Consider the following 27,703-nt stretch of genomic DNA (forward strand, 5'->3'; position numbering starts at 1 on the left):
CTCTAACTAAACAATCAATCGAGGAAATGCAACAAATTCGCGCGGGCCCTGCGCTTTGGCAGGGAGGGGAGCGAGAGCCGGCGGGCGGCGCGCAGACCCGCGCAGACCCGCGCAGACCCGCGCAGGGTTTTCACTGCTGTATTTTTACCCTCCGCGGCCAGGTACGCGAGTTAAAGGCAGCTCCCTGTACACCCATGCGGGGGAATTAGTTTCCCTTCCCAGGGGCTGGGATAAGCGGGATGGAGAAACGAGCCAGTTCCGTGCTGGTATTTCTTCTAAAAGTGCATTTCGCACAAGGATGAGTGTAGCAAGGAGAGGGTTTTGGGGGGGGGGGTTTGCTGTTGGTGGTTTTGGGTTTGGTGGGGATTTTATTTTTTTTTTTTTTTCTCTTTTCCCTTTTTTTTCTTTTTTCTTTTTTCTTTTTTCTCTTTTCCTTTCTTTTCTTTTTTATTTTTTCTTTTTTTTATTTTTTCTTTTTTCCTCTTTTCCTTTTTTCTTTTTTATTTTTTCTCTTTTCCTTTTTTCTTTTTTTCCTTTTTTCTTTTTTCTCTTTTCCTTTTTTCTTTTTTCTTTTTTTCTTTTTCTTTTTTCTTTTTTCTTTTTTTTTTCTTTTTGCACGGCTATCTCCCCTGCTTTTCCTAAGCTTTCCACAACTCACCCGTTCCTCCCTCTTTTCTTCCCATTTCCAAAGGATGATCTCTTCCCGACGATACACACCGAAAAGCTCACCCGTCCCCCCCTTACATAAACCAAACAAATACAGGGATAAATAAAAGCTGCTAAGTGAGCGAAGTAGCTCACGGGGGGGACGACACACACGCTCCGCGGGCAGCCGCGTATTGCCGGGGGGGGGGGGGGGGGAGCTTCTTTAGGCTCCCATCTGGGCAAAGGTAACCCACCAAATCCCCCGCAAGGGATTTTATCAGAGGGGGAGACTCCCCCAGATGTTGCTGAAGGCAGCTGGAGACCCCCCCCACCTTCTCCTGGCCCCCCCCACGATGGGTGCGGGGCCAGGACTGGGGGACCCCCGGCCAAAGGGGAGTTGCCCTCCCCCAAAAATGCGGGCCACGCTCCGGGGGTCACTGCTAAAAGCAACACCACTCCGTATTTTTTAATAAAGAGGGTTCTCTTGCGAGCTGGCTGCCTTCCACCCACCCCACGGATGAGCTGGCTCTGTAAACACTGCAGAGAAGATTAACACTGCTGTTCTAACCTCCGAGAGAGATCTGTGCCTTAGGAAAGCTTTTACTCCTGCTCATCTATGGGCTCCATAACAGTCCTTTTGTTTTTAAGGGTGACAACAGCCCCGGGTCCTGCCATCCTCAGCGCAGCCCCAGCTTAATGCTGCTTGGTTCTGTCCTGGTCCTTCTCCATCACCAGCCCTCCCCTGCCAGAATCCCCCAGATTCTGGATATTCCCCAGGTTCTGGGTGTCCCCCAGGTTCTGGATATCCCCCAGGTTCTGAATATCCCCCCGGGTTCTGAATATCCCCCCAGGTTCTGGGTATCCCCCCAGGTTCTGGGTATCCCCCCTATTCTGGGTGTCCCCCCATAGCAGAAGGGGCGGCTGCAAAAATGCGACAGAGGATTTTTTTTTTTTCCTTTGATGGGTGATGTCTTGAATTTGGCAGCCCAGAAGAGCTCGTAACAAATGACAGAGTGAGCTGCCAGCAAGGTTTTTCTAGCAGATACCGGCCTGTTCCCAAGAGCTTCTTTACTGACCGCCTGTATCTCGGGAGGGGAAGAAAACAGCGTTATCTGCAAGCGGGAGTGAGGGTAATTTATTATCGAAGCTTAGTTCAAAGGTACTGCTCTGCAGCTAGGTTTAATTGAGCTCTGTATTCGTGAAAAGGCGGAGGAAAGCTGGCAACGGCAAATTCATTTGCGCAGGAATTACACAAACACCCCGCAATCCCGGGGGAAGATGCGACCCGCACGGACGAGAAGAGGGATGGGGCGGGGGGTTGTTTTTTCGCTTTTGCCAAAATAGCACCAGGCTGGGGGAGCTGGGAAGGTAGGGAAGGATGAATTGCAAATGAGAGAAAAAAATCCCGGAGGAAAAGCCGGGTGCCCCGGGGCCGGGTGAGAGCTGAGCATCGCCGGGCAGCAGCGGCTGGAGCAGCCGGCGGGACCCACCGCAGCCTCCCGGCTCCATCCCTCACTGACACCCGCCTGCGCACCGAGCTCAGCCCCCGGGAAAAAGGATTTAGTTAGCAGAAAAGGAGTTGAAACAACAACCGGGGGAAAAAAAAAAAAGAAAAAGAAAAAGGGGGGGAAAGGAAGAGAAAGGAAAAAAGGGGAAAAAAAGAAAAAGAGAAAAAAGAAAAAAGATAAAAAGAAAAAAAAAAGAAAAAGATAATAAAGCGGTTCTGCTTCCCCCCCACCCCCTCACAAACAAGACCTTCACATAGTAAAATGTTTCCTTGGGTAAGGATTTTCTCCCCTATCGTTTTACCCTCTCGATCACTTTTGGTAAATCCCTCTAATGCACGATACTTTTGAGGTTTTTTTCCCTCCCCCCCGCTTGCCCTTTCCGAGTAATACTGACATGAGCTCGCTTGAGGATGCTGGTTTGACTTGATTTGACCACAACCCCTATGACAGCGAGACTGGGGCATTTAAACCCGGTATGCAATCGGAATAAAACAGCAGATCGAAGTTGGAGGACCCGGAAAACCGTCAGACAAAACACACTGTAGCCAAAATGGGCTTTACCTTTATGAGACGCTACAAATTGCTGCTATGGACACTTTGGAGACCCTTGAAATCCCTTCATTAGCTATTTGATGCATTTGACATCCGAGCTCATTGTACCCCCGAGGCGTCCAAAACCTTGAAAACCGAGTTTTATTAACCTAATAAAACGCACGCACACAAAATTCGGGGGAAAATTCAAGAATCAAGAAAGGCAAAAAAACCCCTCTGACGAGTTCCTGGAGTTTTTTCAAGGTTGGATTAAATGTGGAGGAGATGAACTATTTATTTGTCAGAATAGGATTTTTTTTTTTTTTTCCACTTAGGCGATTAGTTTTATAGCGGAATTGCTTTGTAAAAGAAATCGAGCATTCGTTTACATTTATAACTGACAAGCTGTCTTCGTTTCCATCTTTATGATATATTTTCCTTCTTCCTTGATTCCTGCATTATGCAATAACTCAGTCATTTTTAGGAACAAAGGGGCAATATAATGAGAAACATTACAGCAGCAGCGCGTATTTTCTGCCCACTAGCAGAGCGGTTTGCCTGTAATATATTTTGTTTCCAGCCAAAACTAACGATCTTAACGTCTTACATGATGGGAAAGGACGTATTTACAGTGTAGCCATTGTACGCCGGGATTTGGGGACTTTTCTGTGCCATAAACATCACCTGGGCGGAGGTTTCCCACCCCTTTGCGGGCAGCATCCCTCCTCCCGCAGCATCAGGGAGAAGGGATCCAGATGTTTTCCCCTTGCTCTTCTTTGCCGCAAAGAGGACTGTTCACGGGAAAAAAAAAGAAAAAAAAAATTAGTAATGAGTAAGAATAAGAAGAAAATAATATTGAAAAATCACCTTTGTGATCGCTTTGACCCAAGAAATCTAACCAAGCTGAAGCTCTCTCAAAAGCAGCCAAAATTCAGCTGCAGCCGTCTCTCCCCTGCACAGAGCTTTTAATGCCCAGGGCACACGTTGCTGGCTTAAAACAGCATCTGGCGTAAGAAAATCCCCTTTTTTTTTCTATCAGATCCCCTCTAAAGCTCTTGCTTCCACCCAAAAATCCCGTTTGGGGCACGGCTGTGCTGTCGGGCACGACTTGCTCCCTGCCACAGGTAACCGGGGCTGTTCGCACCATAATTGAAGCACAAGTGCCATAAACCCAGTAGCCATTAGCAATTGGTAAATAAGTGTGCGGACTGTAAAGCTAAGTGTTGCATCCTTTAGATAAGGGCTTATCTGTATAACCATTAAACCCACACTTGCCTCTTTAGCATGTAGAGAGGCTGGGGGGAGGGTAGGTGGGTGTCGACTCCTATAGGAAAATATTTATCTAGTCCCTTTCGGACAGAAGGATTTAATCCAGTCTGACTTGATTTGCCAGGAGAAACCCCTTTCTTGTTTTTGTTTGGTGGGTTGTAATGCTGTGGATTAAAATCCTTAAAAACTTGCTGTTTGCCCACAAAACAAATAAAGGATAATCTGGGTGGAGTGACAGGAGTCTTAATATGCAGTGTCTTTTCTGTCATTCCTCCTTGGTAAAGTTCATCATCTGACCATATACACAGGTTGTTGATAAAAGCAAGCTTTATATATATTCCAGAAAAATAAAAAAAAAAAAAAAAAAGGAAAATTGGACCCAATCCTGGCAGCTGTCACTGAGGCTGGAGCATGCGGGACCAGATCCCTGTGGTCCAGCTGTGCTAAAAGTAAAGCCAGTAGCAAGTCTCCCTTGGGTCGGAGTATGACCCGGATCGGGCCCGAGAGATGGACACAGCAAAGATGCAGCTGGGGAGAATCTCTCTGACCTGGTGCTGATGTACGCTGCTTGGCTGATCCCCGTTGGTAGGTTGGTTCAGAAAGTACTGCAGTGCGAGCTGCCTGGGTTGAGTAGAATGAACAAAATTTAGGTCCTGGTCCTGTACCCTCAGTCTTTCTCCTTCGCAGAGTTTTATCTCCTTAAGGATGCTCTCATGGAACATAGGCTGCAGGGTACTAGAGACCTCGAATACCAGACTTTTATTAATGTATCGACAGCAGCAAAAACTAGTCTAGGAGGTAATCAGAAAGATGTTCTATTATTTTCCCCAGCTCTTTTGTAATTCCTGTAAATATCAAAGTTTAATACAAAGATTAGTAGCATTTGTTTTCATTTTTATAGATGAGGAAACTGAGGCACTAGGAAAAAAAGAGGATTATCCAAGGTGCAATTTCAGTGGTAAAGTGCAGGATTAAAACACAGGTTTTGGTGTGTTTATACCAAAGCCACATTGGCTTTCAGCTAAGAGTCTTTGTCTGGTTCTTACTGAAGTCAATGGAAATTTTAGCACTGCTTTCAAAGAAAAGGCTGAGGAGACTGCTAAATGACCACTTGCTATCGATCCTTTCTGAACAGGGCTCTATTTTTTTTTAAACATAAGCAAATCTCCCAGCCTCATCTGGGGCCTGGCGTTCAGAGGGGAGGGGGCTGTAGAAAAATGGGAGCATTGGTATGCTTTGGTCCACAAGGAAGTAAAATAATCAGTTTTCCAAGCAGCATTTTCAAACAGGGGACAGCTGCAATCTGAACCCTTTCTCTCACATGAAAGTGTACATTTTTAGAAGGGTACCCTTTTTGATCCATCTATAAAATTGTAAAATATGACAATTTTGCTGGCAGCAGAATGCATAAGAGCAGCAGACTGAATTATTCATGTGAAAGCCAAGGCATAACTTTCTGTGATACAGCACACGCAAAATTCAGGGCTTAGACATGAGTAGAAATCTTACATGCCTTAATTTAAGCCCAGTATAATGGAGCCAGATTACAAGAAAGAAGGTTTTTCTCAGTAGCTGTCAGCTTTGACAATAAGGCTGTGGATATCATCTCACTATCTTCCTATCCCCATGATGAAACTAAAATCCAGAGTCCCAGAAAGTGGGGGGAAATTTTGCCACTGACTTAAGTGAGAGGAGATGAGATGTCTTGATAAAATAAAAATATGCCATTACAGTTGGTTTTGGCCAATTACTGTCCTGTGTTTCCAATCTGCCCTGCTTCAGCAATGGTCATTTGGGTGCAGGAATCTCATTAGCTTCACCAGCAAAGCCACGTAAGCCAGAATTGCGGTACCAGAACATCATCCCGTCGCTCACGGCAGTGAGATTTGAGGGCACCGAGTTCTGTCCAAGAGAAGCTTTTTTTTAGGCCAAACCTTCAAAGGTGTCCTCTGAGAGCTCTGGGAAGGTGGGTGCCCAAAGGAGGAGGACCTGGCCAGGTGGATCTGGTCCCCCTGTGCCTACATCTGCAAGTTGTTGATGGGGTCCCATCTATTATCTCACCGTGTTTACCCAGCCCTCTCATTGCAGTAAGCTGGATGACTGACTGCCAAGATTGAACAACAATAGGATTTTCTTGCCCAAAACATTATTCCTGAGGGCCCCTGACAGCTCCCTTCTGTGATCCCATAAAAGCCACCCCCTGTTCTGGTCCTTTCCTGCATTTGGTCCTGGCAAATGTGCTAAAAAAGAAATGAATGGGCCAATAAGTAGTTTATTGCCATCACTCATTTGGGATCCGCAATGACTCTGAGTACCCCCTGCCTTGTAATCCCATTAGATTGTGTGAGCCCTCAACCTGCCACAGAAAAGTCGATTTTATATATTTCTGTGCTTTCAAAAAAAAAAAAAAAAGTGCAGAGGTAAGACATCAATTTTCCTGCCACTCAATATTTCAGGCTATAATTGCTGACTTGTTGAGTGCAACACAAGCCAGCAGTAATTCCAAAGGCTCCAGATGATTTTATGCTTTTTTCTTTTTTTTTTTTTTTCCTGGTTTGTCAGAAAAATGCTCAAAACAGAAACAAAGCTAGGTCTTCATAGCTGAAGTTTTAAAGGACTGCAGAGCTTTCTAACCAGCCAAAGGAACGAGCAGGGAGAAGAAATGAGCACAGCCAGAGGGAGCAGACATTACTGTTCCCGTAAATGCCCTTCTTCCAGGAATATCTAATCAATGGGAATCAAAGAGCAATTGACCCCGTTAGAATGATCCGGGTTTTATTAGGAGAAATTTCCCAACTGGTCTTTTCTTTTCCTCCAGCTGCAGGTGGTTTCTGACCTGGAGATGGGGTTCAAGCGGCATCCAGCCAGGAGCGGCAAAGGCTTCGCTCCACCTGCCAAGCCGAGCGCATCCAGAGTGGATGCAGCCGCTGCGCACTGGGCTGTACATCCCTGAGCTGTACCCTCTAGTGGACTCTGTGTGCATTTTCTTTTGGAAAAAAAAAAAAAAACCACCACCCGGGAGAAGAGTTTTATGCGCAACTTCCATCTTCAGCGAGCTCCGCGACACCTTCCCTGCTGTGTTGGAGGGATATCCTTGTTGTTTCAATATCTCTACCTACTGAATAGGGTCTAGCTTGAGATTTTTCAAAAGGGATGTGAAAAACACAGTGCAAAAAAGCAGCCCTCTGAAGCAAACACCTTTTTCGCTCGTGGGAAAAGAGCCAAACATCTATTTCATTTTCCAGGCATGAAAGGGAATTCCAGCCTAAAGCAAAGGACTAAAGAAGAGTTAATATATTTTGATTATATTTTATGACGGTATGGATCTTATTAATAGTAATCTTCCTAAAATAATTCCCAGGCTGAGCGCTCATTTTGTGGGGGAATATATAATGATAAAATAGTCTTGTGAACAGAACCAGTTCCATTATTCAGGGGTACGAAATCTAAACAATGAATGAAAAAAAGATGAAAAAACACTTCCCATTTGCTCTTTACTCTCATCACGCTGACTTTTAAGCCAGTCACGGTTACAAAAAAAGTATATAAAGTTATGAAAATTCTGTCCAAATGTAGAACAATGACAGTGACAGAACTTGGTTATAAAAAGGAAATCCAGCATTGAGGGAAATGTTTATATTATGCGTTAAAATTTCAAACTGCTTTTTTATCCAGAATTGCCTTGGATTTTACTTTCCTTTAAATAGTGTAAATTGCACACATGACAAATGTAGGGAAGAACAGTCCAGAGCTGAGCACTTCATAATGTACTGTGGGGAGAAGGAGAGAGGAAAAGAGTGATAACTTATATCCAGATTTAAAAAAAACCCACAAACTAGTGTTATCACTTCTCCACTGGTCCCCAACCAGAGAAAAGCTGTAAATTCCCCGTCTCTGGGCTATATCCAGGTAGCTCAGCTCCACAGCCAGCCCAAAGTGGTGACAGCTCAAGAAAATGTCACTGTTGGATTGCTCTGGGTCAGAAAGACCAGATTCAGAGGCTGATAAGATTTTCGCAGGACTTTGCAAGTACCGAGATCAGCTTGTGCACACGTGTTGGGCTGGAATTTTTTTCGATTTGTTGTTGTTGTTGTTATCGGTTCCCTTTTATTTGCCTATTAATGTGGGATTTGCGCTCAGCAAACAAGACACCGTGTGTGCGTGGGCACGCGTGGTGGGTGGCATTTTGTCCATGGGAATGCCCGTGGGGTGGACTCTTCTTCTCACCATCTCTTTGACCTGTTGGGCTAGGGAAGGAAGGAGGCAAAGCAGAGGAGCTTGTCCTCTTTCCCTGCTCCTCAGTGCTGCCTGGAAGCTAGAACTTGCTAGAACAGTTAGATGCACCAAGCTTGGAAGTTGCAGGACAGTAGCAGCAGAAACAATCATATTATAACCACATCATTTTGTGTTTGCAAAGGTCTCCAGCCCAAAGCAGCTCTCCTTCTGCAGGCTTTTTGCATTAAACACTCATATTAATTTTATGCTTTGTTTATTTAATTGTAGGAGGAGAAAACCAACACAATTCCCCATTATCAGAGGAGAAGAAACAGTGTCAGGAAATTAGGTCAGCGAAATTGCCCTGCTGTGTGGAGAAGGGGTTCTGTTCCTTAAGAAATTTCCACCGGAGAAAACAAGTATCTCATGCAGCAGAGCTGCCTCCTTTGTTTCATCTCAGGCCCCCTTCCCAGCTCTTTGCCATGGATCCGATTACCCTTCCCTGGGAACAAGATGTGGCTCTAAATTAAATCAAACCATTTATTTGTCTGGGGCAGCTTGGCTAAGATACATCATGTGGTTTTCAGAGAAGTTGCTGCCATCTGAAAGTATGTCTTTGCAGTTGTCACTCCTCATCAAGCAAAGGAGAGGCATGGGTGCCTCTGTCAGATTGGCATCCCTATTCGTGGGCCTTTTTTTTTCCCCTCAAGGGAAATGCTCCCACCCAGGATGGGTCTTCTTTTCTTTATTGGTGCTATTTTCCTCCATTCATAGTCTTCTTTTTGAAAATACATTTTTCTATGCTGGAGACATGCAAATCTCCAGGTACTCCAAAACATCTTCTCACAGTTTGGTTTGTTCCAGGTCTCTCAAAACAGACTCTGTGCGGGTAAAGACCTAAGAATTGTGATCTGGGGAAGAATCCTGCGAATTTACCTGCATTTTTTCCAGGCTGAAAGGAAGGAGAGAGTTTTCTATCCACTTTGAGACTGAAATAAGCCCCTCAGTGCCTGTCCAGCCTTTCTCCTGCAAGGCCCCCTCACCAGGGAGATGCCCTAAAACCACATCAAAAGGCTGTTCTGGGACTTTAAAACTTCCACCTTTTTCTTCGTATGCTCCCTTTTTGATGGGAACTCATCCATAAGAGGCTTTGGGGCTCGAATGGTGGGGTTTTCTCTCTGTTTATAGTCGAGAATGGGTTTTATTTTTTATACATATATATATAAGCCACTTTAGGTAGTGGGCTGCTGGAAGAGCCATGGTAGCCTTTGGTCCTGGGGGCACAGAAAGGAGCTCATCAGACCTTCCTAAGAAGAATTCCTGGAGGAACGTGATGCAAGGAAGTAATGCAGGTTTCTGGGGATGTGTTACTGGCCATAAGGCACGGCTTATGTCACCAAACAAGCAGTCACACATGGAGACCTTCAAAAGAATTTCTATTTTTGAGCATTGCAGTGTTTCCCATGATCTGATGAAAAAAGCAAGTGCCTCCAGGACAGATGGAGAGACAAGGTCCGGACAGCAACTTTCCAGTAAGCAAAAACCATCCTGAAGGCAAACAGCTAACTCTGAACAAAACAGAGACCTACGACCGAAAGGGTTGGCACTTTAGGAGGCAGTTGCCCTTCTGGGCAATAGGGCAAAGGTTGGCAGGACGTAACATCCAGTTTTGCATTTACATCGGTGATTTTCCCCATCCCTAATCCAGACTTCTGCAGACTTGCAGAAGTGGTCCCCCAACAGGACTCCCCCCCGCAGCGGGTCCTTGCCACAGCCCCTGCTTTACACACGATCCATTGTACTGCTGTAAACACTGAGTGATGGTGAATTAGAGACACATTTTGGAAACGGGCTCCTGCTTCTGTGTTAGGTTAATTAGTGGTTTGCTAGTATGTTAACTGCTCTGCACATTGACCTCAGGCTGGTTCGTCTCTAATGAACAAAAGCAGTTCTCCAGCAACAGGTAACCACTGATTTCTTAGGGACTATAACTTAACTAACGAGCATTGAGTTACTGAGTCTCCCATCTGGCCAAGAAGTGAGAAAATCCTTCTTAGGAAATTCACCCTCTCCATCCCCTAAGGAAAGAGGTTATTAGAATGATCTAGAAGCTAATTTAAAACCCGAAGCCTGGGAGAGTTTGAAACCTTCCTTGTTTCTTTTCAATAAACTCCCCCAAAGCTGAAGTGACTTTTTGGACCATGGTCTGACGACTGCCAATTTTGTTTTTATGGTAAAGTTCATCAAGAAAGAGTTCACCTTTCGTAGGAAATCCCATTTTGATCAGGAAATGTATTTTTGCCAATGTTAAGTCCAGCTAGACAGGCTCTTGTCAGGAAGTAGGATAGGGCCAGGCTGAAAATCCAAGACTTTTTCCCTTTCCTGTTAGGATGTCCTTGCATTGACAGGTTATAAAGCTGAAACATGCTCTGAAAAAAAAAAACCCCAAACCAACAACAACGCACAGAGATGACTCTTGGGTGACCCAATGGCCTAGTGCCTAATTTTTTCCATGGGATTTGGGAAGAATTGCAAAGGCTGCAAGCCTTTGCGAAAGAAATCCTGCAAGTTGCAAGCAATGCTGACCACGTTGGCTTCCAGGAGTTTCGAGATGATCCCTGGAATCACATTTGGTTTTAATCAGGCCCCTGCACTGTGGAACATCCTGTTTGTCTACACTTATTATTACTGACAAATTATCCTCCTCCAAATCTCAGGGAGCATTCACTTTATCCTCACATTAAACCTGATTGGAAACAGTAGGTTTAATTGGACTCAGCATGAGGCCCAGTCGTAAACTGCACCAGTTCCTTTTTTTATTGTGGCATTCACTGGATGTGTGAAAATACTATATTTCATATACAGACCCCAATTTGCTACTGCAAGGGCTGTTAAAGACAATGCACAGATGTCCTGTGCTACATGAGCAACCTCTGCCCACTCTCGGCATACCTACGGCTGGGAAAAGTTTGCCAGTCTCGGCAGTCTGCATATATAATATGTCGTTCCAGAGGAAAAGATCTGGCCCCAAAAACCTGAGAGTTGTCTTCCATCAGTAACTGTGGAGCCCTGTGGTTTGCAGGACTGTAAGTTTGCTCTGCTTCAGCCAAGGTCTGGAGTTTAAGAGAGATGGAGAAGGTGGTGCAGGGTGTGGAAGACTGTCCTCTCGTTGGTCTTGCTGAGAAACATGAGCATCTTCTTCTTGCCCTCATCAGCTGGAGACTCTTTCCTAGGAAAAGCCAATTGCAGTAAGCAAACCTCCTCAAGTTAAAGGTGTATGGCTTTCATTTAATGTATTTGGAGCTTGTGCAGATGGTCGATTATATGGGAGGACAGCTGAAGCCCTTACGTCTGCCCGGAGCCCGCTGTTGTTGGACTGGCATGATGATTGAGGGTTACATATTTGGCTAGTGCTCTGAGATCTTGCCACCATCTCTGATTTTCCCTTGCCAGGTTTGACCCTCCAGCAGTTGCGCCTCATCCAGGTGTGCATTGCAGAGAGAAATGAGTGTTTCCAAATCAGTGAGAAAGTCCGGTGAGGTGTCAGGTAGTGGCAATCTTGGGTGGAAGCCCAGAAATTGAGCTCGTGTCCCACGTTGTGAAGAGCTGCTGGCAGGAGCTGAGCTATTAAGTAACCTCTTTCCAATGTCCTGGGTGTGGAAAAGCATGAGACAGCACGATCTGTCTGGGTTTCAGAGGAAGAGGAAAAAACAAACCAGCAGAAGACAAACAGAACCCAACCTCTTTGCTATTCATGTTTACACAATTTGGGATTATTCATTAGGATCTGAAGGTGGAACGGAGTGTGATCTGCTGAAATGAAGTTTTTCATGACAGTACGGTCTCTCCTAAGTGGGTAAAATAATACCATTCAAGGGATTATCTTGGGTTAGATATTATTTTAAACTGAATATAAATAGCATTTACATCTGCCATGCCTGTATATACCTTGCTCTGGAAGCAAATCTAGAGTGCATTTGCTGTATCCCCAGTTTATAAGCTGTTTCTCCCTATGTTTTGCCAAAAACCTCTTGGAAATGATAAAAACGTCACATGGGTTGTTGATTAAGGCTCCTTACCAGGAAAACAAATAGAAAAGGAATTGCAAAGGTGATGAATACACATAAGATGGAGCCTTGTCCCAAACTGTGCCAGAGCACAACTCTTAAATCTTTTTCCAAAACTGTCTTTGACAAAATCCATACCTCAAGTTGTCTGGCAGAGAGTGTCACTCTAATTCTCCTTCCAGTGACACAAAATCTTTAAATGTCAGTCTTGACAATTAGCTTTGCCCTTTAGATCGTTTACTTGATCAGCTGCCGGTTGCTTTTCGGAGACTTTTACTGATTTTTTTTTAGGGGAACTTTTAAAGAGGTCACAGCAGAAGGCTTTTTTCCTAGGTGGCTGTGATCTTGGGCATGTTCAGCCCATCTCAAAATAATGCCTATATCTGCTCTGCTATTATGTAAAGGAATAAGCAGGTGTGTCTTCCTAGAGTAGTAAATCCTCAGTGCTTTTCTGGGAGCCTCATGGATGTAGCTCTGGAGTTGGTCCCCGCTGTCCCTCGGATCTTCCTTCGGTGCAGGCAGGAGATGTGCAACCAGGGTCGCTCCTCACACATCCCACCAAAGCAGCGTCAACCAACCAACCGTGCAGCCTTTTCCCACCTCTGCTTCTCATAACCTGGATTATTAATTTCTACCATGTCATTTCTGGGTGCTCTCTTCTTTGTGCACCTTATTTTCTTTGGCTTAATTTCTGAGGTATGCACCCGGTATGTGTTACTTCGAGGTATTTTTTAAACAGACAAATCTACAAGTGAGTTACGGCTGAGATACCAACGTACGTCACAGAGTCAAGGCACCCGGCTTTCGCTGAAAATTGCTTATATCTTTCTCGATGCAATATGTTTCCTCTATGATATTTTGAAAGAAAACACACTGCAGCGGTTAGAAGAGATGTGGAGCTTCTTACCAGATGGAGGTGGCCTGACAGCTTGTAAAAAACCCTTTGCAAACAGTTAGCAGTAACGACAACTGACCTCAATTAACTGAAGCCTTTCATTTCTCCATCTGGGTAGCGCACTCAGGATTGCGCGATGCTGGGGTGATAAACAGGCTGGAAGGCATACGGAAACAGTCTGTGTAAAACCATAGTGCTTTTGAAAACATATCCCACAAAACAAATCCTTTCTCATGCTGTATTTTTCCCCCAGTTCAGCTTTGGTACTGAACTTTCCATTTTCAACTGACCAACATAAATTAAAGCCAAACATTGGCATAGAGAGGAAAGATGGAGAAAGTTGACCATTTCCCTCAGGAGGTCAGCCACAAATTCCTGCTGTTGTCTGAGAAATGATGAGCTACTCTTTGGAGACATGACTTAGATCATTTAGTGTCACAGGGAAACTTTTCAGGCGTTTCAACAAGAGTTGAAATATGTCGTCTTTTTTTTCCCCCTTTTTTTATAAATATAGTTTTAGACTATGTGTGGTTGGTTTTTTTTTCTTTTTCCCTTTTTCTTTTAATATAGTCTTCTATACAAAAAGTCAGTTGTGCATGGTGCTATTTCCTTTGGGCGATCTCACAAGAAATGTTCCCAGCTCGCTTCATGCCACTACAAATATCTCTTTACCTCGGCGAAAAGGGCACATCACTCACTTTGCAGGCCTAAACAAATCCGACTGCTTAGAGCTCTAACAGCTCTGGGTGACAAAGTACATCAAGGAAAATATGTCATTCCCCCTTCATCGTTATTCTCACCTTCGTTATTCATAAATATAGGATATAAATCCATCGCCTCTAAAAGGGCTATCTGTCATGGGAGACAAGCTAGCTGGCGATTGCCTCCCAGTGCACCCCGCTGAGTTTCGAGACAAATTTCCAATCAAATGGAAACTCCAAGTGCTAAGGATGGAGGATTTAGAAGATCTTGTAAGTGACATTTCCAGACAGAAGGAAAACAAGCTTTCAATTTCACTTAAAATGATAAATAAGGAGAAATGGTTTCGAACCTTCAGCAGAGGCTTTTCTGGTTTTCACATTTACGACGGCTCCTTGCTGACTGACTTAACAGATGCAATCCGTATTTAGTAGGGATGAGTAAAATGGTTCAAGACGCCGTAAATGTTCATCAAAAACTCACACGAAGCCTGAAATGAGCTTTCTGCTGAGGTTCTTGAAGCTGACTTTAATTCCTCTGCATCATGTAATGGCTCTGGCCCCACTTGCATCCCTGGACTTCATCCAGGGAAAGAAGTCAAAGAAATTTCTTCTGCTGAGATATTTATTGCATTTGCTGTTCTAGGAAGTATTTGTAACTTGTTCAAAGTTCAAAAAATCACCTCAAATCTTGCAGGCTGACCTATGAACCCATTGCAGATTCATTTCTGAGGGTGTAAAATACAGGTTTGAAGCTTTTACAGTTATTTGGGGGAGGTAAGAAAGGTATAAATAAGTGCTCTTACCACTGATTCTAATTTTTTATGAATGTCTAAAAACAAATAAATAACTCCCCCAGGACATGGATCTTATGCTGGTCTTTTGCTAAATGAAATGAAATCTTTCTTTTCACTGTCTCTTGTAATTACAACGGGCTTCCACTTGATGCATGGGATCCCGATGCCAGTTGGGATCACCTTATTTATTATCTGCTGGTGAGCTGCGGTAAATCCCACTGGTAGAATACTGGTGGATTAGCCAGTAATATCAGCATAGTTTTTATGCTCTTGACTTAAATAATAATTTCCAAAGCAGGTGCTGTAGACTTTTCCTTTTTGCATTTTTGCTGTTACAGATTTACACTTCACTCCTCAATTTTTTAAATTATCCACACCCAGAGTAATTTAATAGTATGTAAATCCACCAGCAGTTTTAGAGGCTGCAGATCATTTAATTAAAAGAAGCATCTGGGGACGAAAGGAAAAATCCTTCCGTGAACTCCCAGGCCTTGCTTCCCGCTGTATCACATCCGTTGAGACCCAAATGAGAGGCGCTGAAATAAGGAAGAAAGTGTCAGGAGAAGGTCTCCGAGCACCGCGCCGGGCGGCAGACCACCCTGTGTGCATCCAGAGGTCAGTGATTCAGCCTAAAAACCGAAAGCAGACCTGAGCACATTTCCAAGCAATGAGCACCAGCAAGGACTGTGGTTTACCTGATTAAGAACATGTCTGTAGCACACTTTTTTTGGGGAAAAAAAGGCCACTCAATTGTATTTAAACTATAAGCACAGTATTAACAATGGTAACTGCATCAGCAATGTTAATTATGGTCACAAATGACATATTGGCTCGTGGCTGCCCCCAAACCCTGTTTGGAACAGGAGACTGACTGGTACCCACCTCTGATGGTAGGTTTGGAAATAAATATTGTCCGTCATCAGTGCAAGGAGATGATGGTCCTCCATCCTTAAACATGGGTATTTCTTGGAAAGATTTTTTTCCCGCTCGTTAATATTTCCAATACATTTGCTTTAGTGATGAAAGCAGCATTTTCTGCAAGTAGTGTTTCTAGGAATAGTTTTTGATGGCTCATAGCTGAGCATTGCTGGATGGACAGAATAAGGGAGATGGGTATTTTCTGTACCATTGTGCAGAATTTATGCTTGCTGCGTCAGGATGTACCCTAGCATCGGCGGTGTGAAATTTTAATCATAATAAAAAGGATTATCTTAATGGGCATATTAATGCATAGCAGAGAGTGAGCCTGTGGTGGTAAACAGCAAAATCATCAGAAATGGAGCCTACTTGTTTTTTCGTACAAGAACAGACACATACCCTTCTGCAAGAAACCTTCATTCCTTTTCAACATAACTCCTTAGCTGTGGAAATATGGGTTCAATTTGTTTTAAAGGTGCATTATGAAGCTGGAGTTTAAAATTAGGCATTTTCAGTTTCAAAGAAAAGACATCTTTGGGCAGGGAGGAACTTGTAATTTTGTCAAATTACACAGAAAATGAAATTGGAGGAGCAATAAAGTGCCTGAAATGAGGTAGTGAAAAGTTCCACAATGAAAAACCCCTTGTGCTGCACACGCAAAAAACACGTTTCCGTCGCCTTTGCTTAATTCTGCACATTTCTCCACATGCAATAATGACATAGTCTTGCTTTCACTCTTAAATACATGGCTCTTTGTTTAACTGTTCTTATGCTAAAGTGGGAGGATAACCATTCTCAGTTGCATTTTGCCTTTCCCTCGTCCTTAACTGTTCAGATTCAAACAACATAATTTGATTCAGACAGGTAAATAATCCTTATTCTTACCAAAAAAAAAAAATCAGCTGTCATGAATTAAAACCCATTTTTCCCTAACCCCAAATAAACATTAGTCAGCCTGCATTTGATTGTAATAACACACTTGTCATTTCAGATATAGCATGTTGGAGGGTTTTTTTCTAAAGGCTTTATTGGAATTCCTTGGACTAAATTTGCTGTGGGTTTATGATGGCTTCATTAAAAATGAGAAACCAAACGGATGTTAAGGACTCCGAAGAGTTTGTAGTACAAACATGAAATAGGAATTACTTGCAAGATTTTTCATTTTAAAGCCGCTCCTGTTTCAGATGCCCTCGAAATTTGTCACCTAGTAGTAATTCAGGGCCAAATGTGAAGTACTAAAGCACTTACTAAATTTATTTTGAGTTGCCAGCTACAGTTGAGATTCATGTGCCATATTGCTTCTCCCTTACTTACAGTAAATCCAGAGCAAATCTGCTCAAATGCTTAAGTTTTCACTGATTTTACACTGATACAGTAGAGATCTCAGAGAAGATCAGAACAGAAATCCCACTCATTAAACAACAGTGACATATCTCCAGAAAAGAGTTTTATTTCAAGTAATCACAGCTTGTATTTAAAACTGTCCTGATGCAAACAGTCACTTTTATAAAGTGTGACTTTTAGGTTCTTTCTTATTTTAATCGCAGAGCAGAGCAGAGCCCCGAGGGAGAAACATGGGCAACTCAATTTGAAATTACAGTTTCTGGTTGCCTTTTTCTGGTAACTGTGGAGTAAGAGCACATTTCAGGCTTTGGCTTCATCCTTAATCTAGTTAAATCACTAGTAGTTGTCCGTTAATTAAAATGGGACTATAATCAGGCTGTTCTCCATACGAGCAGTGAAACTGCTGCAGAGAGAATGGAGTGGTATCTTCTCTTTATCCTTGGGTTGAAGGGAGAAGAAGAAATGGTATTGCATTACAGCAAAGAAGGCTCAAATTAAAACTTAAAAAAAGCTTCCAAATGGTGAGGGTGACAAAATGTAGCCCGGGGAGCCACGATGGCTGCAGAGCTTTGAGGAAATGCCGAACGTTGCTTCTGACCGAACGTTTTCATTTTGCCATTTCTGGGTCACAACTCTTGGCTCTGATCACTTTTAGGTCAGTTTTAGCGTGTCTTCCCACTTTGCGATGAAGTGGCAAAACAGTATCCAAATATATTCAATGACCGATGAGTAATAATGCGAGTTGTAACTCATCGTAGGTATTTAGATGGCAAACGGTCGTGACATGAAGCTTTTAAGGCATAATCAGTAGAGGTGAAGGGGAGCAGAAAGTGAGCCGAAGTTAAACACGTAACCTTCTTCCTCAATTACCTCCCAAATCCATCTGTCCGGTATTCACTAGCCCTCATTTACACTAGAATAGACCCATTTTACTTTCCCTTTCATATTTTACCCTGCTGGAAAGTAGCCCGCTCTCTTATGTCAGACCTGACAGGATGTGAATTATCTCCATCCAGCCTTGACATAACTTTGTGCACGGTGATGTAATGCTCCAAAAAGTCTGCTTAAAAAAAAGAGACGGTACTTATTAACAGGAAAGGAAACAAGCCTCTGTTTGACAACCAGTGGCTGAATATCAAGGAGAGCTTTCTTCGGAAAAAAAAAAAAATCGTTTATGACCATATGAATTACTATTATTGATTCAGAGGGAAGAAATGGCTATTGAATTTTTAACTAGAATCAGCTGGCTAAGCAACCTACAAGGACCAGGTATTTGGGCATGACTTCCAGGTAGATTCAGACAGGAAAGGTTCAAGCCCGTTCCCTCTGGGATCAATAAAACTACCAGAACTTGAGCGTGAGCTGGGGAAAGCATAGCCTGCAACGTTTCCCTGCACTCCTCTTCCCCTCCCTCTGGGGGAATTTACCAGAATAGCATTACCCCACTCCAGCAGTTCCCTTTTTCTCCTTTTTTTCTTCGTCTCCTGTGGGTGCAAGGCGCTCGTGTGAAACCCCGGCTCTGTCATCCCTTCTGCTCCGAGCCCTTGCAGCCAGGGCTGCATTCCAGCGGCGCGATCTGAAACCGTATCCCTCTAAGTTCATGAAGTATTCGGCATGTGTGCGTGTGGACTTGTGAACTTTTACCTTTTACCTATCAGCAATGCAGCTCGTTTCACCCTTTCCTTCCCTTAAACTCACTGGAAGTAAGCGGTGGAGACCCAATCTGCACTGTGTCATGGAAAGGTCTCCAGCAAAGCGTCATGGCAAAATAACTCCCTATCTACATGATTTCCTTGCTGTGTCGCTCACGCTGGGCTGACGCTGGAAATATTGGAGAGTATGGCAGGGACTTGAGATGGCTTTGCAGATTAAAGCACATTTTGCATGGTGTGGGTGAGGCGGGCAGCCCCGGCAGCTGACAGATGATGTAGCATCCCTGCAGGTGATGGTACCAGGCAGAAGAGGAGACAGGAGACTTTCTCCAAGAGTGGTTTGAAGTCTCTAGGGTCAGTAGGGTTTGTGGCAGCCAGAGCTCAGGCTGAGCCTATGAGCAAAATCCCTGGTGCTCTGCCCAGGGAACGTGTTCAGCCCAGGGAGACAGAGGGAATCGATCATTTTTTGCAGGATTTCCTTCGCTGGGATAAATTACACACCAGTTCTGAGTCTGACAGCTGATGAAAACCCATTTTGTGCTGGTATTTGGCTTTGCCCAAAGCAGACTGTGGGGTAGTGACAGGAGCCTGAAGAAGCTTCTGGAGCTGCCCTGCACTTTTCCAAACATGCTTTTATTTCCTTTCCGTTTAGTTCGCAGCACTGCAGCCTGCTGCTTAGTTAGGTGACGGCAGCGCGCTGGGCTGCCCCAATCCCAGCTGGGCAATCCCCACCATGTCCATGGTTCCCATGGGAGATCCCCACCAGAGCTTCTCGTGAAGGCATGGGTGGGATTGCAAACCTCGAAGGACTCCCAGTAAGCACTCAGAAAGAAATGGGCCATGGAGGTGGAGAACGACAAATGCATTTTGCAAAAGACGAAGACAAATCTAACACGCATGTGGGTGCTGCTGTGCATTGCTGCAACCCACCTTGAGCTACGTTAACAGCATCAGCTGCAAGGAAGTAATGCAGTAATGAACATTTCTGTCCATGTCTTTAATGAATATGTCCAAAACGGTCTTCAACTCAGGTCTTTCAAGCCTTTCAGCTAAGACTATAGTTATTCAAGAAAGGGAGCAAAGAACCGTGACAGATATCCTACTATTTCTAATCTACATGTATCACTTCTATTTTTGCAAACCATATTGATGCTCATATATGTGTGGGTTTTATGGAAGAGATGGCATGTGTGTCTATATATATGCATATATGATTACACGTTGAACTTTTTTTTAGCTACAAACTTAGATGCCAGTTTACTTTTACTTTCCCCTGTTTAATTACAAGATGAATTTGGTTCCTGGGGAGGTCAGTCTGACTGCAATGGTTACAGCCAGACATCTCGCAATGTCAAGCTTTCCCACGCAGAGCTCTGCCAATGTCTCCCAGCCTTGACCTTGAAACACCCTCTGCCATTCCAAGCCCTCAGTGAAAGCTGAAAAATGTGCTGACACTGAAATCCCTGCTGTACACAGATATGCAATATTCGGGGACATTGCAGAACAATCACGTTCGTTTTGCAAACGTGCTCCTAAGCTCCAGGTGCTGGGCGAGAGCTGCGAGAGCCGAGTGCTGTGATAACCGTGTTTTGTCACGGTGTTGTCAGTACACACTAATGACACTTAAATGCAATTGAGCCCTATTTATCTCTAGTGTAATCATCTAAAGTGGACTGGTTAAATCTCAAGCCCTCAATTTGGCTTCTTTTTGATTCACGGAGAAGTTGAAGATCTGCAAGTGTGCTCTGACTCCAGTGTGACTCCAGTGATTTGGGAACTTGGGTTGTTATCTCTTGTCAGTCCTCCACAAACGCATTTGCAATCTCAAGGTCCAACTGGAAACATTTGTCAGTGCCCCTTACATAATACCGGGTTTTATGGAAAAATTGAACCCTCCAGTACATGCAGAGGAAATTCCAGAGCGAGCTTACTGACAGACATGTCTTGGAAGTTAGCTAGTTACTTTGGCAGAGACCCAGGATTTTTTTTTCCTTCTTCCCCACCACCCTTTAAAAAAAAAAGGGGAGGAGAAAATCCCCTTCAAGCAGAGGGTCTTGAAACCCAGGAAACCCCACCGGTGCTTCGCTTTCAACTGTCTTGAGGATATTTGTTGTGAGTCAAGATGGTGCATGCAGAAAAAAAAGCCATTTGTGAGACAGAGAGTTGCCAATAAGAGAAACCTCTAGAATAACAAGGCTGGCTCTTTTGGTGTTTAATGTATGAAAATTCTGTGGCTGCTTTGATTGAATTTAATAGTTACTAAAATATTGCAATCTGGCTGATAAGTCCTCAGCAGAAGTGGGCTATAGCAGCTTAGTGTGTGTTTTAAGGAAGGCAGAGATCTGATTTTGCTATGCAAGAGAAGGAGCTGTAAAGCCTGTGACCAAAAAGCTCTCACCTGGTGTTTAACGCAGAAGCTGAATCGCTGCAGGAATGAAGTGCTAAGAGCGCTGGGAAACTGAGTCAGCACCAGCTACAGGCAAAATGTGCTCTAAATCCCTGTGGATGGATGTCCAGTGGGGCTGTGAACAAAAACAGAAAAAAAAGGGTTTTTTTAAAGTGGGGTGGAAGAGGGCTGTGTCTGTGTTAAGGCTGTAAATGCGCCAGAAGGGCATTTGTTCTGATATTTTGAAGAATAACCTGAGTTCATTTATCTGTAGGAGCTTTTCAATGTGGCATCCCTAAACCTCTGGTTTAAAAGAGCTTTTCCATTGAATTCCTGCGGACTTTGATCAGGCACCCAGCCTCCCCGTAAACATGAACGAGTCTTGCCTTGCAGCCCCACCATCCCAAAACGCTCGCTAACTCAGGTGTCCTCATTTTCCAGGTCAGGGAAGTGTGTGCCCGAAAGCTGAATACACTCTACGTACAAATGACTTCCAGCTGAAAGGGAGATTTTCATCCTTTCCTGTTCTCGCCACGCTCCTCACCTTAACCGGGAAGGGTGAAAGCAGCTTCGTGTCGTCCCCCCCCCGTGACGATGCCTGAGACGACACTGCCGTGGCTGGCACCCCTCCGTTCTTGGCGTTGGGCATCTAACAACAACACACGGGACCAAATATCGGAGAAAGCGTACAAGGCGTTTTTCATAGTTTTCTTGCTTCCCCCACTCCAGCCCTGGTCTGTGGCTTTTCTGAGTCATCTTGTAAACATCAGTCTCCGCAGCAAGCAGGACCAACAAAAAAGAAAAAGGAAACAAAAAAAAAAAGAAAGAAAGAGAGAAATGGAGAAAAACGAACCCCTCCTCCTGCTTCCCACCAACGCCCCTCACATTTGTTATTGCATAGGATCTTCCTGGCCAGACTTGACCTGCAAACAGTGGTCACCAGTGAACCATCAAAGGCCTTTCACATCTCCAGCAGCTGCAGGGAGGGTTCCTGTAAGCGCTCCTATCACTTTGACACCTCCAAAGCCGACAACGCCAATTGTACGCTGTCACGGGCTGTGTTTCAGGGACCACCTTCAATGCTTTGGCTCCAAAGAGCTGCTTTTTTCCAATTCATTGACACAGGGGGATATATATCTAAAAACTTGGCTGCAGCAGTGAGTGCATGCCTTGAGGATTACATAGCAAGTGAACTTTGTCAGTGTAAGCCCTAGTCAATAGGAGGAATTAAGTAGAAAGACCTCTATTGTTCCAGCCAGCCTTCTGAAGGCACTGATTGGCAGTAAAATGTCTTAAGTGACAGAGGTAAAGTAAATATTACCTATGCCAAGTCTCCATATTACTTTGATTACCCACCATCAATCAATTTGTTCTTTGCCTTGTAACAATAGCGGCTGCTGTTATACTTTAGACCCCTCTGATGAAGCCTGAAGTATAATTGATTAACAAACTGAAAAGAAAGGTTACACAAATGACAGCAAAATGTATCTCAGAAGAAAAATGAGAGTATTGTCTCTGTGCACATGTGTGTGCCTTAAGTACCTTGCCTATTAGAAACAGAATGATATACCCTCAACAAAATATATATATATACACAGACACACATATGCATACACATATACACACACACACATCTCTCCCTTTAAGCCAGCCAACTGCCTTATTAAACATTAGGTCAGTATTTCTAATATCTTCATGGCTTTTACAATGGCGAAATGTCAGGAAGTACAAGGAAAACTGCAGTACTGAGGTTACCTTGTGAATGAAAGAAAAACTGGAGGTGAAGACGCTGTATGAGCAGGAGATACCCGATGCATTTGATGCACAACGCAGCTACAAGCATTAATATAATTTCTTGCTTCCAGGGGTTACTTGGGGCTCAGTGCAACATCCTTTTTCCCCTTCATTTGTTCTAAAATCAATGGGTGCTCACAGCATTGAAGGTCCTTTTGTATTACTTACATGATAGAGGAGGGCAAAGAATTTTCAACTGCCTCAAGATGAAGGAAAACAATTTTTTTGGAAGTGAAGAGTGCACAGACTCACTTGAGGGTTTCTTGAGGTGGCCCAGATGTGGCCCATGCCCAGGTACAGTGGGAAATACTCCACACACACACTGCCTTAGCAGACGTTCCCCAATGCCTCTAGCCCTAAACCTTCCTCCTACTAGCCATAACAGCAAATTTAGGGCTCAAAGCATTTGGCCATATGCAAAGAATGGCCACACAGGATCATGTTTTCTTCCTCTGACGGGACTGATAACAGACACTAAGGGAAATACCACAAAAAAAGAAAAACTCAGAGTAGCGTCTTGAATATTCTCCCAGTTTATGGCTAGTAGCAGCGCAGGGATTTCCTCATCTGGAGACTGCATGTGTGTCATTGCTATTCACGGTCACTGATGGATACGTCCCATGGGGATCTCTCTAAACTCTTTTTCAAGCCACGACTACTCTCCAATATCCTGTGGCAAACGCGTAGCGCAGGGTGTGAACAAAACAGTACTTTCTGGATTTGTGCTTAAGCCCTGCTATCTGCTGATGTCACTGCGTGCCCCAAGGTCAGCGCGAGCCCGCGGGGTTCCTGTCCTGCTCTGAGGTTGATTATGCAGCTCCTCCGGTGACCCAGCGGTGGGCCAGCTGCCTCGTCCCGGGGGCACGCAGGGCTCAGGGCCATCGTTTGGACTACCTCTAAAAGTATGGGACAGAGAGCTGTGACTTTGAAATGTAAGGACAGGAAGGGAGAAGCAGCTGTTTCAACGGGCTGCTCCATCTCAGAAACCTCTCTGCAATGAAAGGAAGCCTACCGTGCTCTGTTAACAGCTGGTACTGGCTAGTTTTTGACCTCGTATTTGTGTTTATGGTGTGTTGCAGCACTTTATCACCCTGTGAATCGTGACAGTCAGGTACCTTGCTTAATAAGACTGAAATTGAAGTGTATTTCAGGTTTCACTTCACGTTTCATGTCCCTCTCATGGGTTAGTTTGGGATGAGCCTTTGCAGACTGCAGAACCACATTTACATGACACTGATTTTATACCTTTTCTCAGCCCTAGCAGCCTTGGTTCAGCATGCGCCTAAGTAATGGAGATGAACCCTTTCATATTTCATGGTGTTCTTACTCTTTCCTCAGCTACTGTGTTTGTGGGGTTCCTACAAGCGTCTTTGATAAATAGGTTTCCTAATTTTCCTTAATACGTGGGGGACCAGGCCAGCGACAGGCTGAGGAGACAACACGGTAAGAGAAAGATAAATTTGGGAATACTAAAAGATCAAAAAGGAGGAGAAAGCAAGCATGGGAGAGCCATTTGGAAAGAGGATTAGATACTATCCTACAAGTCATGCTCACCCTTTGTGCCTGGATCCCCATGGGGACTTCCCACAGCTGTTGTTAACAAGATGGATCTTCATGGTCCTTTCTGTCCTTAAAGTCCGTGAACCTCAACATTTTCCATAAAGCTCCAGAGGTTCAGGAGAGGTGTAGAAAAACCATCTCTACATTGCAATATCACCCCTGCAATGAGGGGAGTGACCATACACCATGGGGGAAAGGAGTCCAGATAATATCCTATGAACCTACAGCACACGCTGTCGCCTTGGCTTTCTCTCTGAGAGGAGGTAATGTTGGAAACGGCATAAAAATTGAGCTTCCCGTGTGACTTTAAACAAGGGCACCGCACTAGCATTCATGCCAAGACCGTTTTAGTAGCTTTAATGCTGCTGCTCTACCACTAATAACTGCCTGGTTACTATATTGGTTCATACATGACAAATCTAGCTACAGAATTAGCTGAAGTGCCTGATACGTGTATTTTTGGAATTACTTTTATGGTAAAATCATCAAGGCCACCCACCAACCAACATATGATTCCCTATTGGCTTGGCTTTGATTAGAGGCATTACCAATAAGAAGCTAAACATTTCCCTGAAAATAGCTATTGTTCAGTGGCCTTCAGCAGCAGATGGCCACAGCAGCAAGCACTTATTTATGGCTGCTGTGCAGTAGCTCTGCTTAGTTAACTTGTTGAAAACTTCTTTTCCAGCCAAAGTGGGAGCCCAAATGGCTTTAGAAATGGTCGATTAGGTGGCCCCAGCCTTGTTTGCTGGCAAATGGCTTTACTGCTGCCTGACTTGCATAGGTGACAACCCGGAGAGATGTGAAGTGCAAAAAAAAAAAAAAATCTCTGAACAGTTTTATTATAGGATTTCTTCTCACCATTTTGTGGGTGGCTGCATTTTTCATATGGCCCCTATACCCAAGGTGAATTAGGAGAGGGAGGTAACATGACAGTTTTCATCAAAGTTTAGACAGATTTCCTTCTGAAATAGACTCTCTAGGGGATGGCCCCGCACAGTGAAAAACGGCTGCAAGTTCATATAAATAAAAGGGCAGTGTGCCAGAGCAAACAGAGTCACACAGCTCTGCCTGCAACAAGAAATTCTGCCCCCAATTCCTGTCATTCTCCTGCCCAGAAGCCAAAATCTGGTTTTGTTCTGGCAAATTTCAGAACTGAGCATGGTGAACATGTTTTGCCACATTCAAAGACCCGTCTGTGCGCTGCAGGAAGAAAGGTGAACTGAGGCTGGATGTCTTTGTTCCCTTTCTTCCTGCTGGATAAAGAATGGCTCAAGAAGGATGCTTCTGTATGTCACACGTGATTTTTCCTTATTCTTTTCTATATGAAAACTTCTGACAAAGGAGGATAAAGATTCCCAGCTGTAATGCTGTTCCACGCTTTGTCCTTGGGGATTTTTGCCGACGTACGAAGATGTTGGAGGTGACACAATAAGAAATACGGCTGAATTACAAAATAGGAAGGTAAAGACCAATAGTTTAGCCTGCATTCTGACACAACGTTGTCTGTGGTCACATCTGAGGCTTCTAGTAGGATAACGAACACAGAATTAAGATCAACAGCCTGATTTGCTGATATGAAGCACTAAATCCCCCATGTGCATACTTCTGACCAGGAGTGGTGGAAGAACATTAATTTCCAAGATGTAAGGTCAGAATTGGTGCTCCCTGGAAAGGTATTGCAGTCACAACTGCTCAGGAAAACTTTAGCACCTTCCCACGTCCAAGGAAAATAATGTATTCCTACTAGGGCTCAGCCCAAGGAGAAGTTGGGCATGAGCATGAAACTGATTTTTGAAATCATAAGCACCCTCAGATTCAGGCTGAGACCTATCTCTGCTTTCTGTAGTTGTAAAATGAAACAACTTTTATGGTTTAGATTTAGCTACTCATGTAGCATGGGACTGTGGTGTGATCCTTGGACAGGTTACGGTGGACACTGCTTATAGTCCAAATGCAAACAAGAGTCAGTCCAGTGATAGATTCAGAATGAACTCATACACACCAAAGACCTAATACACAAAGAAAAACATCATTAATGTTTTTTCATATTAACAAATCTTCAGTGGGGTAATCCCAACATTTATTTAAAGTCTAAACATTAGGACACCTGGCTGGAATACTAGAGTCCCGGTTTATATTTCACTGTATTGGGTGATTAGGGAGGATTTTTCTTCTTTTTTCTTCTTCATGCCAGTACGATGAGCTGGATGCAGCCATGACAAGTGGAAGCAACTGGAGGTCAGCCACAGTAGGGTGACAGAAGAGCAGGCTCAGCACCGTGTCCCCACCTGGCTTAGTGGATGGTTTAGGGTGTGCTATTTCAAATCTGCCTAGATCTACTGGGAAGTGAGGAAGGGTTTTGAGAAAATGAGTTTAAAAAATTGCAGATTTTGTAGTTGTGGGCAAGTGAGCTACCAGGTTTTGACTGTAACTCCATTACATTGTGGCATGTATCATTTCTCAGCCTTCATTTTGCCAGATAGCAATCTGTTGATCTAATTTTATGTTATAACCCTTCGTTATACCTAAATATATCAAGAACATGAACCTCAGCATTCCAGAGTCATAACTCATGTCAGGCTAACCAAAGTAAGCATATTTAGCTTCTGATGACCCACAATCTCTCTCAAAGGTCACCACAATCTCCAGGGTCTGAGGAAACCCACAGTTGCTGCAATGTCTGTTTTCTTTGAAATACAGAAAAAAATATCTCCTCCTGAAAAAGAAGTGGGTTTTTTCTTTCTTGCCCACTCCCCCAGCCCAGGTGATCTGTAATCCCAGTTTTTGGGGGGAAAGTAAGAACAAATGGAAGAATAAGTGTCAGAGAAGTCAAGCAGCCCAGTCTCCATTAAGCAAAGACAGTCCACCGAGTTCTTCTGGTCGTAACTACTCCATGAGGGGGCTGAAATTCAGAACAGCAGACTGGAAATGAAACACGAGCTGTAAATTTACTTTTGATGCCAATCAAGGAAATTAATACAACTTGGCTTGTCAGGATTTTATGTGTCAATGGCAACATGAAAATAAAAATGTGGGCATGGACCAGAGACTGCTTGTTTTTCTGGGGAAAAAAAAAAAAAAGAAGAAAGAAATAGAAAAGAAGAAAAGAGACTGTCCTCAGAATATGGTGCTGATTAAAGGTTCTCATGTGAGCTCCTTAAGAGGTTGCGTAAGCAGAAGGGTAAAGGGTGTTCGTGCTTCACAAGGAAAATATTTAGACCTTGTACATAACCATAGCTGAGAAAAATTGTTCAAGGTCTAAATAGCATGACTACATGAATTAGACTGATGGCTGTTGTGGTGGGCAAAGGGGATATTTGGTGGAGCGAACCTAAGACTGCAGTAGATGCAGTGCAGCAGCACAGAGCTGTGTAAAGCATGTCGCTCTGTAAAACAGACTTGCACCAGGGCAAAGTGAATA

This window comes from Haliaeetus leucocephalus, unplaced genomic scaffold (genome assembly GCF_000737465.1).
Source record: "Haliaeetus leucocephalus isolate CR32 unplaced genomic scaffold, Haliaeetus_leucocephalus-4.0 Scaffold668, whole genome shotgun sequence".
Taxonomy (NCBI): Eukaryota; Metazoa; Chordata; class Aves; order Accipitriformes; family Accipitridae; genus Haliaeetus; species Haliaeetus leucocephalus.